The 15,371-nt window shown below is 42.1% G+C and overlaps 1 protein-coding gene across 5 annotated transcripts in view; it reads left to right on the top strand.

The window, feature by feature from the left end:
- znf536 (zinc finger protein 536) overlaps nucleotides 1-15,371 on the top strand; it is a 219,086-nt gene that overhangs the window by 32,982 nt on the left and 170,733 nt on the right. For 2 of the 5 annotated variants that reach the window (XM_038701230.1, XM_038701228.1), the window contains exon 3: nucleotides 12,467-12,575. The exons of the other annotated variants lie outside the window; for them this stretch is intronic. The gene's annotated coding sequence lies outside the window, so the exon portion shown is untranslated. The remainder of the gene's footprint in view (nucleotides 1-12,466; nucleotides 12,576-15,371) is intronic. 5 annotated transcript variants of the gene reach the window in all.

Genomic DNA, 15,371 nt, shown 5'->3' with positions numbered 1-15,371 from the left:
TCGTTAGGGCAAGACAGCAGGCTTGGATACAAAAGGGGGATGAAAATTGAACTTTTGCCAGCCAGTGCTAGCACGCTAACACGGGGGCCCTGTGTTCGTTTGCATGGGATCTGGAAGCTAAATGGAGGCTGTGACTTCTCATGGGGGTCACCAGCCCTGGCAATCTGGACCCTGCAATTAAAACCTCACGGGGGTAAGGGATTCAGGACATCACACATGCACAGGAAAATTAACACTCATACAGGCCCCAAGCACACATTAATAAGCATATAGGCTAGGCTCTTCCGCTCTGTATATATTTCACCAAGCTTTATTCAAACAAGTACGTAACTTTTGATAAAAACTCAGAAATCAACACAGAACGATGCAGCAGATGGACCTGTGTGACAGTGTTCTTTAATGGAATATGAACGTCATTGGTCTTATTTCAATGTATTGTGATTTACATGGCTGTTACTCTGGGCTGATTCTAAGCAGTTCAGCAAAAGACTACTTACTACTACTGCAATCCTTAAAAGCACAACTGTGTTACTTTTGAAAGAAGAAAAATATTGTGTCCTGAGGGAATAGTTTGGTATTTTGGGAAATACCTTTGCTTCCCTTTCGTTTCAGAGTTTGATGACAAATCAGTACGATGTCTTCACACAGCTTTGCTTCTGGGATTTTTTTCAAGAAAGTGATAAATCTTATTTCCCAACATGCTGAACTATTCCCTTAAGTAATAAATTGAACCCTTGCCCATATCAATACACAGCCTTACTTGTTCTCATATAACCAGCTGATGGTGGCTAATCTCAGCTAATATTAATATACTTAAGGTAGATGTTGCTATGTCATTGGTATTATTGAGTCTATTGTGCTGATTTGATCTTTTAGAACTTCTTAGCATGCTTGTTGACTCCCTCTACCACATATTTTGGGTGAAGAGCAAATAGGAAAGAGCCTTCTGTTTTGCCAAAGATGCATATAATTTATTACATTTTTAAATAGAATTTAACCTAAACTGTACTTCAAAATAAATAATCAGAATATGTCTAATACCATACAAACAAAACAAATCTTTTTACTGTGTAAATGAGGCAGCAAGTAGTATCGAAATATTTTTTTAACTCCTTAATCAGCCCAAATTGGGGTGGTTGTGGTGAGTGTTTCTGCAATTGCTCTTAAATTTCTGCTTGCATTTTCTCAACGCAGTACTTTGGAATGAGTACACATGCATGACCTCAGGAGCTTCTTAATGCTGTGGTGCTGGAGATGAGACTGAATACACTAAAAACGTAACTTTATATATTAACTTAATATTAATATTTACTGTCTGTAAGCCATGCTATACATCAAAGATGCATACATCACAAAGCGTCAGTGTTGTAAATAACACAAACAAATGTTTTATACTTACAAAGCTTAATGCGCAGTACACAGTTTAATCCAGTTTTAATTCAATTCCAAAGTTATTTATGTAGCGGCAGTTCATAACAGATGTTATCTCTATTGCACTGTTCCAGACTATTAGACCTAACAATTCCTACCATGAGCAAGCACTTTGGGAAAGTGGCAAGGAAAAACCCTTTTAACAGGTACAATCATCTAGTTTACAGCCTTTAGCTTGCTGCCCTGGGTGGCACTAGGTTTAAGAAAGTAAGCTATGCTGATGCTCGAGGGAGACTTTACTCTTAAGCTCATATTAAACCTAAAACTTAGCAGTGACACTTCCTGTAAGTTAAACAAGAAAATGTAGGAAGGGAAGAAGTGGGGGATAAAGGTGATAAAATCAATTGTTTGAATAATAGTACACAAACATTTTCTGATTAACTTATTAACATCTCATTTTACATCAAATGTCACTTGACAAAGAGCATCAGTGTTCAAAGTACCGACTTTTTAAATGTACAAAAACAATAAAAACTTCCTCTTGCAGGGTCAGGAACTTAAGTTGCCCTTAACCTCCTAAGACTCATTTCTAAGTTCTACAATTATTTCTAAGTGTGTCTTCACCTCTTAAGCTTAAGGAGGTTCGTAAGATGGATTTTACGACTATCACCTAAAGATGCTTTTGGGAAACTCACTGAAATCAAGATTTCAAGAACAGTAGCCATTATAATTTGGGTATTTCATTTTCTGCAGGAAAGCATCTTATCCCTTCGTTTCTCCTTTATTACCCTCTCTTTTCTCGTCAACCACAACATGACGAGGCATCAAAGATTCAACTTTTGACTTGGGCTGTAAATTAGAATCAACCACTGAGTCCGGTACATAGTGTTATTGTGGCAAGGCATAGAGACAACCCAGGAGTCACTCTATCAGACAGGGAATATAGAGATAAACTTACAGGGTCACAGAGCACATAAAGAGCACATAAATCATACCACACAGAATGAGTCACCACCTCAACCATGGCTCTCTTCTTCTCTGCTCTTAACATATCTAACAAAGCTGAACATATTTTTTTATCCTTATCTTCTGTTTAATATTCAATATTTAATTATGACTTTATTCATTTATTTTTTTAAAGATCTTTTCTGGAGACGTGAGTTAAGCCTCTGATTATTGGGAGGGAAAGATCTGTGGTTTTTAGTTCCTTGGGAACATTAATAAGTGACAGAAAGCTAGATTAAGAAAGCTGGGATGCGGCTAGAAAGAAAAATGACAAAGCTTTGAAATGCTGCCAGTATCACCAACTGCACTCTTCTGACACAGCTGATTGTAAGAGAAGCCGATAGCGCAGCCGGCGTAGGCCTTTAATAATTCATTTAGTTAGGCTATGATCTATCATTTTGTACCTTTTGACATGCGATATTGAAATTTAATATTGCATCAATACAAATGATGTATTGCCAGTCGTCAGGAGAAAGGATGTGGATTGCAAAAATATCTCTGCAAATGTCTTTTTACTCTTCTCTCTCTCTCTTTCCTTTCTAAAGCTTCATTGTACTTGAGTAGAAAGGCATAAGAGAAACATCTGTCTCCCCCCATCCTCCTCACCCCCCTTTACTCCCAGCTTTGATATGTGTGTTTAAAAAATGACAACTTAAAACACTCAGGGAGAAAGTCTCCCGCTCAAATCAGAGTCAAGAAAGGCTTGGAAAGAAAAAAAAAGTGGGGGATGTTGGAGAAGCAGAGGGAACATGACAGCAGTGGCTGAGGGAGACGTCATACGTTGTCAAGGTCTCTGACATGACATGACTCTTTAGTGCGGTGAAATCCCACAGGCAATATTCGGGCTGCGAGCAGAGCGTTAGGTGCTGAGAACCAAAGGCTGCTGTTGCGGTGTCAGTCTAGCCTGGCTCCCAGACTGCTTTGAGAAAGCAGTCTGCTCAGTGAGATAGGGATGCATTGATAGCAACAGTAGCTGATGTCAGTCTGAAGTAGATTATACGTGTCAGAGGATTTCCCCACCACTAAATGCTGCTACCAAGGGGCACTAGGCAAAAATAAATAAATAAATAAAAATCCAAATGAAAATGTAGATTTTCTACTTTCTCACATATCAATGATAAAGAAGTTAAAGAGGTGGCATTATGATTTTTCTCTCTCCTTTATTGAGTTAAATACCTTTTTTGTGCATGTAACAGGTTTGCAAAGTGAAAATGCCCAAAGTCCAGCCCAAAGGGAGTTCCCATCTCTCACAGAAAACTCTGCTCTGAACTGCCTGAAAACAGTCCAGCAGCTGTGATGACGCAGGGATGAAAGCTAAATACACCTCATATAACGCTCGCCAAGTGGCTATTCCGACACGCCCTCAAAAACACTGGTGGAAAAACAATGAGCTGCAGCACACACCTCTCCTCTCCCTTCGCACATAAAGTTGTTACTGTGATGTAGAGACAGAGCTCAGTTAAAACTTTATGGATGAAAGATACTTTTGTTACTGATTAATAACTCAGCGCTCTGAAACTCTTGCTCCAGTCCATGTTGCCAAGCTGGTCGGCAACATGTACAGCTGAACCGAAGCTGTTTACCGGCTTCTGATAGCTTCTCATGGCACCGTAGTCAAGTGAGCAACAATAAATATGCTATGGCCGGTCAAGTTAGCAGTCGTAAATATACGACATCTGAGGAGAGCTTCTGTGGTTAACGCACTTTAGTTAGGTTTAGGCACAAAAACCACTTACTTAGGTATATCCTCAAAACCTACTTAGGTTTAGGAAAAGATTTATGTTACGTGCCTCACGTAACTTTGTAAGTATGCTTTGTAAATTCACTTACTTAAGTCCGGTGTTGGTTTGTCCCTTCCCCCCACGTCTTCTGACCTCCTTCACATGCAGACTTTCTTGCCCTTTATACTACGTCACCTGCAGGGGCGGACTGGCACAAGGGTTCCGGGAATTTGACTCGAACCCAGACCAGCTTGTTCACACAAACCACCAAACCGCTAATTTTTGTGGACTAACCTTTTTATATACAGTCTATGTCAGGGTTTTTCAAAGTCTGAGACTGTGGGCCTCTCCTCATACCAAGCTTGGGAAATGGCATATTGTTTCATTCACTGAGCCTCCCCTGAAACTGTTTGGAGCCCCCCCCCCCCCCCCCCCCCCCCAGGGAGGCCCGCGTCACAACCCCTGGTCTATGGGACAAACCCTATTTGTTGATGTAACAGGTACCAAACCAAGTATAGTCTTTGCCATGTTCATCTACTGACTTTTGGGGCTGATCATTAAAGTAGCGTATGTGAACACTGAGTTTTCAGGATGGAGGAGCTTCATCATGGTGCCCACCTGCTACCAAGTCATTTGGTTGGTCATTTAATACCAAGTTTACACGACCCTGGACTCACTGAGTCTGCCTGCGTCGCGGCTGCTGGAGCGGATCACAGTCATTCTAGTCTGTGCTCACACCGGAAGCGCTGCAGTGCATCCCAAAATTGTCTCCTGCTCCGCTCCAGAGAGAAGCAACCAGTGTATTTTTGGGCGGCTTCCGTCAAGCAGAACAAAGCAGGTGAACCGGGCAGGAAGTCAGACATAAAACAGCGAGAATCCGGTCAGTTTTCAAAATAAAATACCCTGTACAGACTCCCGATCGTATATATCAACAATAAATACAGTTAAAACAGACAAATAAGAAACAATTGAACCAGATAACCTAAGTAATCATAGCAGAAGTACATAAAGCAAGCACTAATCACCAAATCAACAGAATCTAAACATGTCAGGAAAATCACACAGGCAAAATGCTGTTATTCTGAAATGCTCCTTGTGGGATGAGGGAACTAATGCGGGCCGCAGTGAAGAAGGAAGTAGAATCACAAAAGACAAATAACAAGTAATTAACGTTGTGCAGGCTGCACACTCAGAGGACGGAACTAAACCGCGGATCACACCCTGCCTGTGTGAGTCCGGGGTGATGACATAGCCTAAGTCCGCCCCTCAGACTTCCCATGATGCATAGTGTTGAAGGGAGTTTTGTTAAAATTTGCTAATAAGTTTGCCATTTGTTTGAAATACAAATGTTACTTTGTGATTGATGTATTCTTAAAATGTGTCTGCTTCGAATATAATGTTTTTTGTGGGTAATTGCTATTGTTGTGGTGATTTACCACTGAAACCATGAGTGAAGGGACTGTTTCATTTGATGAAAAGAGTTGAAGCTTCCTAATGGCTCTCAGAGTGGTACTGAATTTGTAGAGTGAATTAAGTGTCTGCTGGCTCAAGTTTGTTAGATAATGTTTTGTTGTTGTTCAAGATTATCTGTGGCAGGTCAAATAAGCCTGTAGGCCCCTGGGATTTGGCCTGGTTCCTGATTGGCCAGTCTGCCCCTGGCCACCTGACTTTGATGGCGTGCACATCCAGAAATGATACCTCAGCGTCATATTTTGAAGTGGAGGGCCTCTGACCATGTGGCAGTATTTGACGACTTGGGTGTGAGACCGGGGTTGTTGAAATAGCATCATTTAAAACTATCCACTTTCACTTGGGCAAAAAACAAAAAGCACTGTACTTCTGCATGCTCTAGAGCTCACTAAACTGCTGCAGAGAGGCTCAGTGTGAACGCATCCTAACACTTCTTCATCACCATCCACTGACTGCCCATGTCACATTCATTATAGAAAAAAAATGGCTTGTGATGGGCTTAATGATTACAGATGACGGAGTTGATGATGACAGTGATGCTGTCAGTGGTAATAATGATTACAACAATATAGAAGGTTGTCATTACAGTAATACTTGGAATCATTCTTCACTAGTGAATTATAACATATTCAGCTAAGATACACCTAGCTTTTACAGCTCTGACGCTTTTCCTCTGTAGGTGTAAATGTATTTCAACAGACGGATCTAAATGAGTGTGTGTAATATGTGTTTTGGTGTCGACTACGACATCTTTTCACGCGACTTTGGGTGAATCAGAGACGTTGACCTGTTAATATGTGTGTTTGTGCAAACGCGTGTCACTCTTGTTCTAGAGAACTGATGAGAGTGTGCAGCTGTGTCATTAACACCACGTTTGTCTCTGTATATTTGCATTTTAACCACTGAGATACGGATGTCAATTAAACATGGGAAGGAAACAACAGTTTAGGTGCCAGTCCCTGCATTCAATTGTGGGCTATTTATAACGGCCCCTTTCTCTGATCATCTTATGGCCTGCTCCTTGAAAACAAAACTTGGTACTATTTCACTATTTTAAAAATCAGAAATGTAAAAACAGCCCGTTGTTGCTCATTTGTGCAAGCTTCCAAGAATGTTGACCTTTAGCTGTTCCCTGACACTGCCTTGAAGATCTAGGAAGTCTGCCATGGTTGTAGGTGTCTGGGTATGTTAACAGTGGGGAAGAAAGCCACAGTGAGAGAGAGAATTAGGTGCAGTTAGGAGGTACCTTGGATTGCACTGAGTTGCGGTGTGCCTCCCTGCTCTCTGCCTTATGTCAAGCTTTTATTATTTCACCTTCCAAGGACCTGACCTGGTGTACCCGGGATCTACGCTTTCCAGAAAAAAAAGACAGCCTGTTGAAAAATTTTGTAAGTGGAAGATACTCTCAAAACTGGAACACCACCGTCAGTTTATGAGCATTGTAGTCCACTAACAGAGATAATGGATTAATTGCTAGATAAATAAAACTAGCGATTTGAAGGAAAGATGCGTTTATTTATTTAGCACGTTTCAAACACAGAGGTAATTCAATGTTGTAAACATAAGGTAAATAAATGCATAAGAACATTTAAAATCACACTAACAACAAAAGTTAAATCAATTAAAAATAATAAAAATCTGTCACCTTGGGTTCTGGGAAATTTCATTTATGTGAAATTGTGCAGACTAAACAGTTAATTGAATTAAATTGAAAAAAATATAATTGACAGATGAATCGATTATGATATTAATATTTGCATGATGAATAAAAGAAGACCAAAATCAGTATTTGCTTCCCTCTTGCATGGCTTAAGATGACTTCCTGATTACCCATAATATCCTTCTCACAATACAAATATTCTGCTTATTTCGGACGGTCATTTTCTTGGTTGCTACTTCGGTTTCCCTTTAAGCCTTTGCTTTTATCGCAGAATCTTTTCCTTCCTTCCTTTCTTCCTCTTGCCTCAGGGGTGCATTCAGCAGGTCAACACCTCAGCGGGTGGGTCGTTCTGGGCCAGGTGACCTTTGTCTGTCATTGTTTTGCTCCTCACACCTCACCCAGGGAGAAGGGGAAGGAGCTTAGTGCCTTACACCTGCCACTGAGTGGGCTTGATTTTGGTGTGCCAAGGACAGTAGAAAAGGTCCCAAATGATTTGGATACCTAGCCAATAGCAGGTATGTGATAGACACCTGCGAGAGTGGGTGCATATCATGTACACCATGGATACAGTGGATTGATCCTGTGATGGCCCTTATATTAGTGTCTGTTGTGAACCACGCTCAAGTTGAAAAGAACCAAAACAAGCAGCTGCTCTGTAGATAGAGATCCATAACTAAAGTGACGTTAGATTCGAAATGCGATTTGCGTTCCTGCGTGCGAGATGAATCAAACGTACCTTGAGTAAATAAGGGGACGAGGATGAAATGAAATACCCAAATGCTGCCTCCACTGGGGCCTGATTGAGTTCAGGTGGCTGGAAAGTGTCTCACCCAGGGCTAGTTGTCAGTGAAGGATCTGCTGTCTTCTCATCTGTCTGTGCTGCAGGGCTAACTGGTGAACATCGGGTGTGTTGCTTTGACGGATGTTTGTGTGCCTCCTGTGTTGCGGGGGGACGGGCCGTTGACACACTTCATATTTCAAAGGCAAGGTCTGAGGAAGAAATGAAGATTGATGCAGAAAAATGGCGCGGCAGCTCATCGCCCATTCGACACATATATTATCATTTACACATACGTGACACCTTTGTGCATGTCTGTATATCTATATATACATATGCATGGGCATGATCCAAGGCGCAGCACATTTTCACTTGGGGGGGTTTCCTCTGTTATTAGAGCCATGTGATATAATTGCATTTGATCTCCAAATAAACAGGGAATCAGTCCATCTCCTTGGTGGAGATGGCAGATGTGATGGACGAGCGCATTAGTGGCGAGGACAACATTAGATTTGCTCAAAATTATTGATCTTTTGTTTGCGAGCCAAGTCGGCGATAAATAACAGTGCATGGGAGATGTGACTCATTATCACCGTTCCAAAAGCCCGACAGACCTCTGTCAAAACACACTCTCCTTCCCCCCTCTCTTCCTCCTTCCTTTCATCTTCGTCACTACAAACCAATTTAATCTGTTTTTAATCCTTCCCTCTTTTCTGTCGCCGGCGCCTTTAATGCAAGGCCTCACTGTCACTATCTGATTCCCTTAAAATTTTAATCCTGCACTGATAACCCTGTATTATTACATATTACACACACACAGGCGGCAGGACACTCACACATACATACACATGCAAATATGTACACACAGCGTTTAGTGGCTCTCTCAGTGTTTTTATTCCTTTTTACCTTCTTAGTGAAGAAAAAATCCTTTTATCACACAATGGGTAATTTATATCCATTACCAGCGTTTTCAATCCTTTTCAGCGCGGCTGTCACTGCCTTTGGCACACTCGTGATTAATGTGATCTAATAATAGTCTGCCATTATATTTCCTTTAGTAAAACATGTACCAACATCCTATTCAGCTCCACGAAATTCATTGCCCCTTAAAATATTTTTCCCCTTTTTGTTTGAAAGACAAGATTTCTGCCCCCCCCCCCCCCACCTCCATTTCGTTGCCTCCCAGGAGGTGATTATTTGTTTTGGGGTGGGGTTGCAAGTGATGGCACTTCCTCTATTTTCACGCTCTTATGAGAATGATGAGAGGTGCCATGAAAGTGGTTTGTGTTGAAGCATTTGTTTGTGGAAGTGTGTCGGCAGGTTGGTATGAGTGTGTTCTACTCATAGTGTAACATGTTCAGTAAGATTTGTTTGTTCTAGAAAAAGTAAAAGTTTTGCATGTTTTTTTATTTCAATGAAAAATGCAAACATATGAATTAATATTTACGGACTACCTGACTTCATCATAAAATAGTGTCTAATTAGTGAAAGAATCAGTGATTGTAGAAAAGCTTCCTAGAACTCTGTTCCCCCCGTGCTATAACTATACTGGCCAAACCCCTGACCACAAATATATTAATTATTTCTTTTGGATTTCTTTTCTTTTTTCTTTTAGTGCAGGTAGTTTGGAATGGGTAATGGAGAGGAAAGATGCTCCCCATGGAATGTGCATAGGATTAGGTGTATGTGTGTGTGTGTGTGTGTATGTGTGTGTGTGTGTGTGTGTGTGTGTGTTACCGGGGAGGTGGTCCAGCAGTGGGCTCTGTTCCCTCCCAGCTGGACAGCCTGAGCCAGTCTGCCACTCACGGGGCACGTTTCAGACGGGGCGGTGCCAATGCTCACACACACTCACACGTATGAAGTGGTGCACGCACGCACACACACGATCCTGGCTCCCTCCCACAAAGAGGGTTAACCCTTACTGGGTTCTTAGACTTGTATCCAGGATGAACAGGTGGTCCCACAAAACATGGGCATCCATTTCCTCATGACTTATCCCAGTGTGTGTGTGTGTGTGTGTGTGTGTGTGTGTGTTTGTGAGGAGGGAGGGGGAGACACAGACATAGAGGGAAGAGAGAAAAAGAGTGCACATGACTGCGTAGCTTTAGTACACCTTTTGTATGTGTGTTTGGTTTTGCTTGTTACCAGGGTTTAGGGTCCCGCTGCTGCGTGAAATTGACATCAGATGGCCGTCGTGACAAGAACAATATTACATCCAGCTTCCATTTAGCAAGGGACAGCTAATATATGGGTGTCGTGTGAACATTTGTTTGCGTGTGTGTGTGTTCATTGGTACCTGACCCCAGAGTCTGACCGCACCAAACACAGCTGTCAACACTTTACATCTATGTTTTTTTCCCCCCCTCCATCCCTCTGTGCTTTTTTTCCCCCTCATTTTTTTTTCCTCTTGAATACCTCTATCCAGGATCCTTCCATTAAAGATAACTTGTATTGAGCCACATCTTATTCCGTTCAATCCGCCTCCCCCTCCTGTCTCAAGTGATCCCTTCCCAGCAGAGAAAATCGAAGGTAAACCACTTCTAAGGCAAAAACGGCGCACTCCACTTTGGATGTTTTAAGTATCACCCTCTGATGGAGGAGGAGATGCAGGGTTGTGAATGTTTCTTTGGTAAAACACATAAAAATCACCAAGTTGCACGTTTTTCACCTGACCGCTGCAATAATTATATTAGCTATACTTGGCATATGGCTGTTACAACACATAGCTGAGACCTTCTCTGCCTTTGATGACTGTGGACTTTCATGTTGGAGGAAAACATCCTTCTTTACTCCACTTTATTTGTTCTTTTGTGATTTTTCTGTGGCTCAGCCCCTACGAACCCCAGACAACGTGAAATAGACGTTTTGGAAAATATGAGTAAGTAAGCAAAGAGAAAGAGAGAGAAAGGCAGAGAGCAGAATAGAGCTGAAGAGATAAACATAAACAGAGCAGAGAGAGAGAAGGTTTCTCTCTGAGTCAGCGGGTTTTAGTAAAGTCTGATTAAACGAGGTGGGAAACCGGTTGGGGTAGTAAATAACAGAGGTGTCAGAATGTTGCTTAATGACCTGGATATCTATTGCATGAAATATGTAGCTGCAGATCTAAGCAGGAGCTGTATTTTTTTCTTCTTTTCTTTAATGCCTTAATGTGCATGGGGAGTTCAGATATTTAAGACAACTTGTTGTGAGTGGAGAGAAAGTTTGGCAAGGCTTTCCTGGCAGAAGACAGACATGCATTTGGTAAGACTTAACATTAACATTAACATCTTTTCTTAACACACAGTTTAATTTAAGAATTGACATTATTTCTTCAGCCTGGACCTGGAGCTGAAAGAGCATTTATGAGAACCTTCCACAGAAATGATCAATCAAGACCCACCAGTACTCACTAGATTTTAATGACAATAACTGCATGCTGTTTCTCCATAGTGTCAGTTACTACTGTTTCTGTCTACTGTATACATACTGCATTTTTGTATTTTGTGGTTTCATCCTTAGTGATAGAGGGCTATTTCATTTTTGTTTGGGGTTTCAATTTGATAATTGTATTTGTGATTCTTCTGTATCAAAAACCTTCCTCTACATCGTGATATTGATTTCATCCATATTGCTAGCCTTGATAAAGACGAAAAAAAACAATATGAACAAAACATTTATCGAACATCAATACCCATCTCCTTGAAATCAAAGGGTGTCGTTGCAGTCCCTTAAGCAAAAGTTTCTGAACTTACTAGCAAATTATGAATGTTTATAATGCACTTTTAAAGGCTAAGTCCAGTGAGATTCAATATTTTCCTTATTGTCAACAAATCCCACATACTCTATCCGTCCCCTGCTGCTGGAAATACTCAGCAGTGTCTGTTAACTTTTAATCCACGACACAGAAAGTCCCCAGTAGCACAAATGCACGTGTACGTGTGTGTGTGTGTGTGTGTGTGTGTGTGTGTGTGTTTTTGTGGCCTGTTACGCTTTGAGTTGGAACCAATGACTTTGGGGCTAAGTACCACAGTACCACAGTAAGAGCAGGGAAGTCAGAACTATGAGAGATTTTTGAGAGATTCATATGTTTGGAGATTTGGCCCTTACATGTCATAGTAGCCTATTGTTATTGGGGACGCATATAGAATATGCAAAAACATTTATGCTATTAAGTTAATGAAATGCTTTTTAGTGCATGAAGAATAGCCGGTGGATGAACAGGAGGAGGGGAAGAATGAACAGAGAGCTGGAGGTGTTCAGAGGTTATTGCAGTGCAGTCAGCAGTGCAGCAGTCGATTCACCTTCCCCTCCTCTTTCCGGGGGGGAAACCCCTTTCCGAGGAGGGGATGCTTGAAGCAGTGAGAGAAGGGGAGGGAGAGAAGGGGAGCAGTGGTGGCAGTGAACTCAGCACTTTCCTTATCTTTTCTCTCTCTCTCTCTCTCTCTCTCTCTCTCTCTCTCTCACACTGTCTCTCTCTCCCAGGGCTCCCTGATCAGTGCCGACCAGGAACAGAGCTGAAGCTGAAGCTGGCTTAACGGGGCTAGGCACACTGTCACGCTGTCTAAGAAACTACCCCCACCCACAGTCTGAGGTGACTCAGGGCTTTCAGGGAAGAGGAAGTAAAGGAGGGAAGGGGGAAAGAGGGGGGTTGCTTTCCAGGTATTCGTTGGCGACTGTAGTTTTGCATGAATGGGTGAAACTCAAGTGGAGGAGAAAGAAAGGACGGAAGGTTGAGGGAGAGAAAAGAGGAAGAACGCAGGGCAAGGAGGCGAACTGTCTGATGAGCCTGTGCAGCAGGTTACAGTTATGATGCACCACGATGCAATCTGTGTGGGGTGATGATGATCTCTATGATGATGAGGATGATCATGATAATGACACACACACACACACACGCGCATTCATGGGCACATAAACACACACACACACACACACACACACACGCACACACAGCAGTTGGCTGGGATGCCGTTGTATCTGGATGTACAGAGGGCCTGCATGGGCATATGAACAGATAATTCCTATTTAATCCCATCAGTTATCCGTTGTAGTAGGGTTGCTCTGTCTATCTTTAAGTCCAAGCTGGCTGTCTCTTATCTCTTTTGTCATTCTTCTCTCCAGTGTACAGACCAGAAGCTGTGCACTGAGCGTGGCCTAGCTTATGCCTTAACCTCTCTCATAGGTATGTGTGTGTGTGTGTGTGTGTGTGTGTGTGTGTGTGTGTGTGTGTGATATGACCTATGTTTGAGGGCTTCAGTAGTAGGGAGGGGAGTGCAAAAAGTCCAACTGAAGCCCAGGTTATCTTAGAAACCTCTGCGACGTTGTCTTTCTGAAAGACTGAAGTGGAAACCCTGCAGGCTTGTGTGACCCAGGCCTGACGATCTGGCATGCTCCGAGGACGCGAGGTTAGTTCACCTAGCAGCTATTTCTTGTCCAACTGTGGAAATGCCTTTGCCATCATATCAGGAATATCTAGCCAAGGTGTGGATGAACATGTTGCATTCATCTGTTAATAGCAGGGCCTAATACATGTAACCATGGTAGTGATTTATTTCTGTTGATATTAAAGTGGGGATTGACTGCGATGCTGGTTTGTCATCTTAATGCAGTAGCATGACATAGTTAGTGAACTCTTCTCCTCTCACTGCACCTTCTCTCATCCTTTCCTTTGCCAAATTTGGACGCTGACACTAAATGGATCTGCCATAATTCAGATGAGTGGGAGGATATACTGTGCATATATATATATATATGTATGTATATATTTGCATGTGCGTGTCTGTGTTAGTGTGCAGCCATGTGTGGTTGTAAAGTGAAGCATTATGGCAAAAAAAAAAAATTGGCTGAATAATTTAACACTCACATTATTTTCTAATGCCATTCTTTGGAATCTGACTGCGTCACTCTAGCAAATGCGTATGTCGGAAAGTTCAGGGGATTTTGTAGGGCGCCTGTGAACAGTGAGTGATGGCAACCAGCCGACTCTCAGCTCCCTCTTGTCTACCAACAGCTCCATGCGAGCCCCGTGCACCGTATTCCTTTCTCAAAACTAAAGCAGTGGGGAATCAAAACAAAAAGGCCACATATTTTATTTACGTGTCAAAAGTGCGGTGAAAGGAGGGTAGGTAGGAGGGAGTGGGGCATATTACTCTATCTGTCGGTTGATATCATTCCATCCATGCGGATCAATTCTCCCAGACAAGGAGAATGAGAATGGGGAGAGCACGAGAAGGAGGGAGGGAGGGTAAGGAAGCAGATCTGAAATGGTGGTCGTATTGATTTGTCAAAGAAATACAGCGTTGCGGGTTTGCTTAAACGTCCACATAAACCTGAGCTGTCAGAGGTGGGCGGGCATGTACTCACATTTGGCCACACAGACATGGATTGTGGATTTTCTGCTTGGCTTAGCTGTACATAGTCTTGCCCATCAACTTTATGTGGAAACAGGCAAAGTGGCCCCTGCTTTGTAGCATACTCTCCATCCAGACTCCTCAAGCTTCTACAAAACACTGCCTTGATTGGTCACTAAACGTCTCACAGTTCTATGACAAAAAATCTTAACTCAAAGTTCACTTACTAGCCTTCTTCTGAAGCTTTCAACTGCATCTCTCAATATTCTTCAGCAGATTTTGCTTAGACATGGACTGCGGATTTTATGTTAGTTGTTAAATTCCATTTTTTTCTCTTTTATGAGATCATCCTAGTAGCCTACTGACACTATAAAAATGTATACTTATGCTGCATACATGGTTTATGAGAAGTATGTTTGCACTGAGCAATGAGCTTCCATCGATTTCAGATGTCTATGTTTAACAGGTAAGTTCACTGGTGGGCCAAACTCCAAGAATCAGTATTTACTACCTGTCCTGACCACTTTTTTTAAGCGTCACTCAGCATAACTTTTCCATAATGACTATCACAACACACCAGTCTAACTCTCATATTCCTACAAGATCCAGGCTGTAATAACCATAACACCCCCTAAAACCTGTATTCTAAACATGGCCATGCATCTGCAGCTGCTTAGGCCCATCACATTCCTAAATTGTGAAGAGCTACTGCAATCTTGGTTAGAGTGGAAAGAAAAACACGTTGAGGTTATATCTTAACACTTTTGTTATGTAATAACCTCAATTAAGACCACCCATGCAAATTTAGCTGACCGTGGTGAAACTCTCACATACGGAAAGGACTAACACATCAACTTTGTGCTTAATTGGTTCAAGGGATTTGCCGGTGTTGCTGTATCCTGTTTATCCAGTCTCAAAAAATGTAGTCGGTCCCATATTTGACCATAGGGGAATAGAGAAAAGCTCTCTTCCACTTTGTGACTACATACCTGGCACAGGGACAAGAGTGGAGGGGGGTAATGAAATTAAAGATCAGT

The sequence above is a fragment of the Micropterus salmoides genome, unplaced genomic scaffold, assembly GCF_014851395.1.
Source record: "Micropterus salmoides isolate LMB-PRFRI ecotype aquatic unplaced genomic scaffold, ASM1485139v1 Ms_hic_scaffold_6, whole genome shotgun sequence".
Lineage (NCBI taxonomy): Eukaryota > Metazoa > Chordata > Actinopteri > Centrarchiformes > Centrarchidae > Micropterus > Micropterus salmoides.
This window is presented reverse-complemented; position numbering and strand designations above follow the sequence as displayed.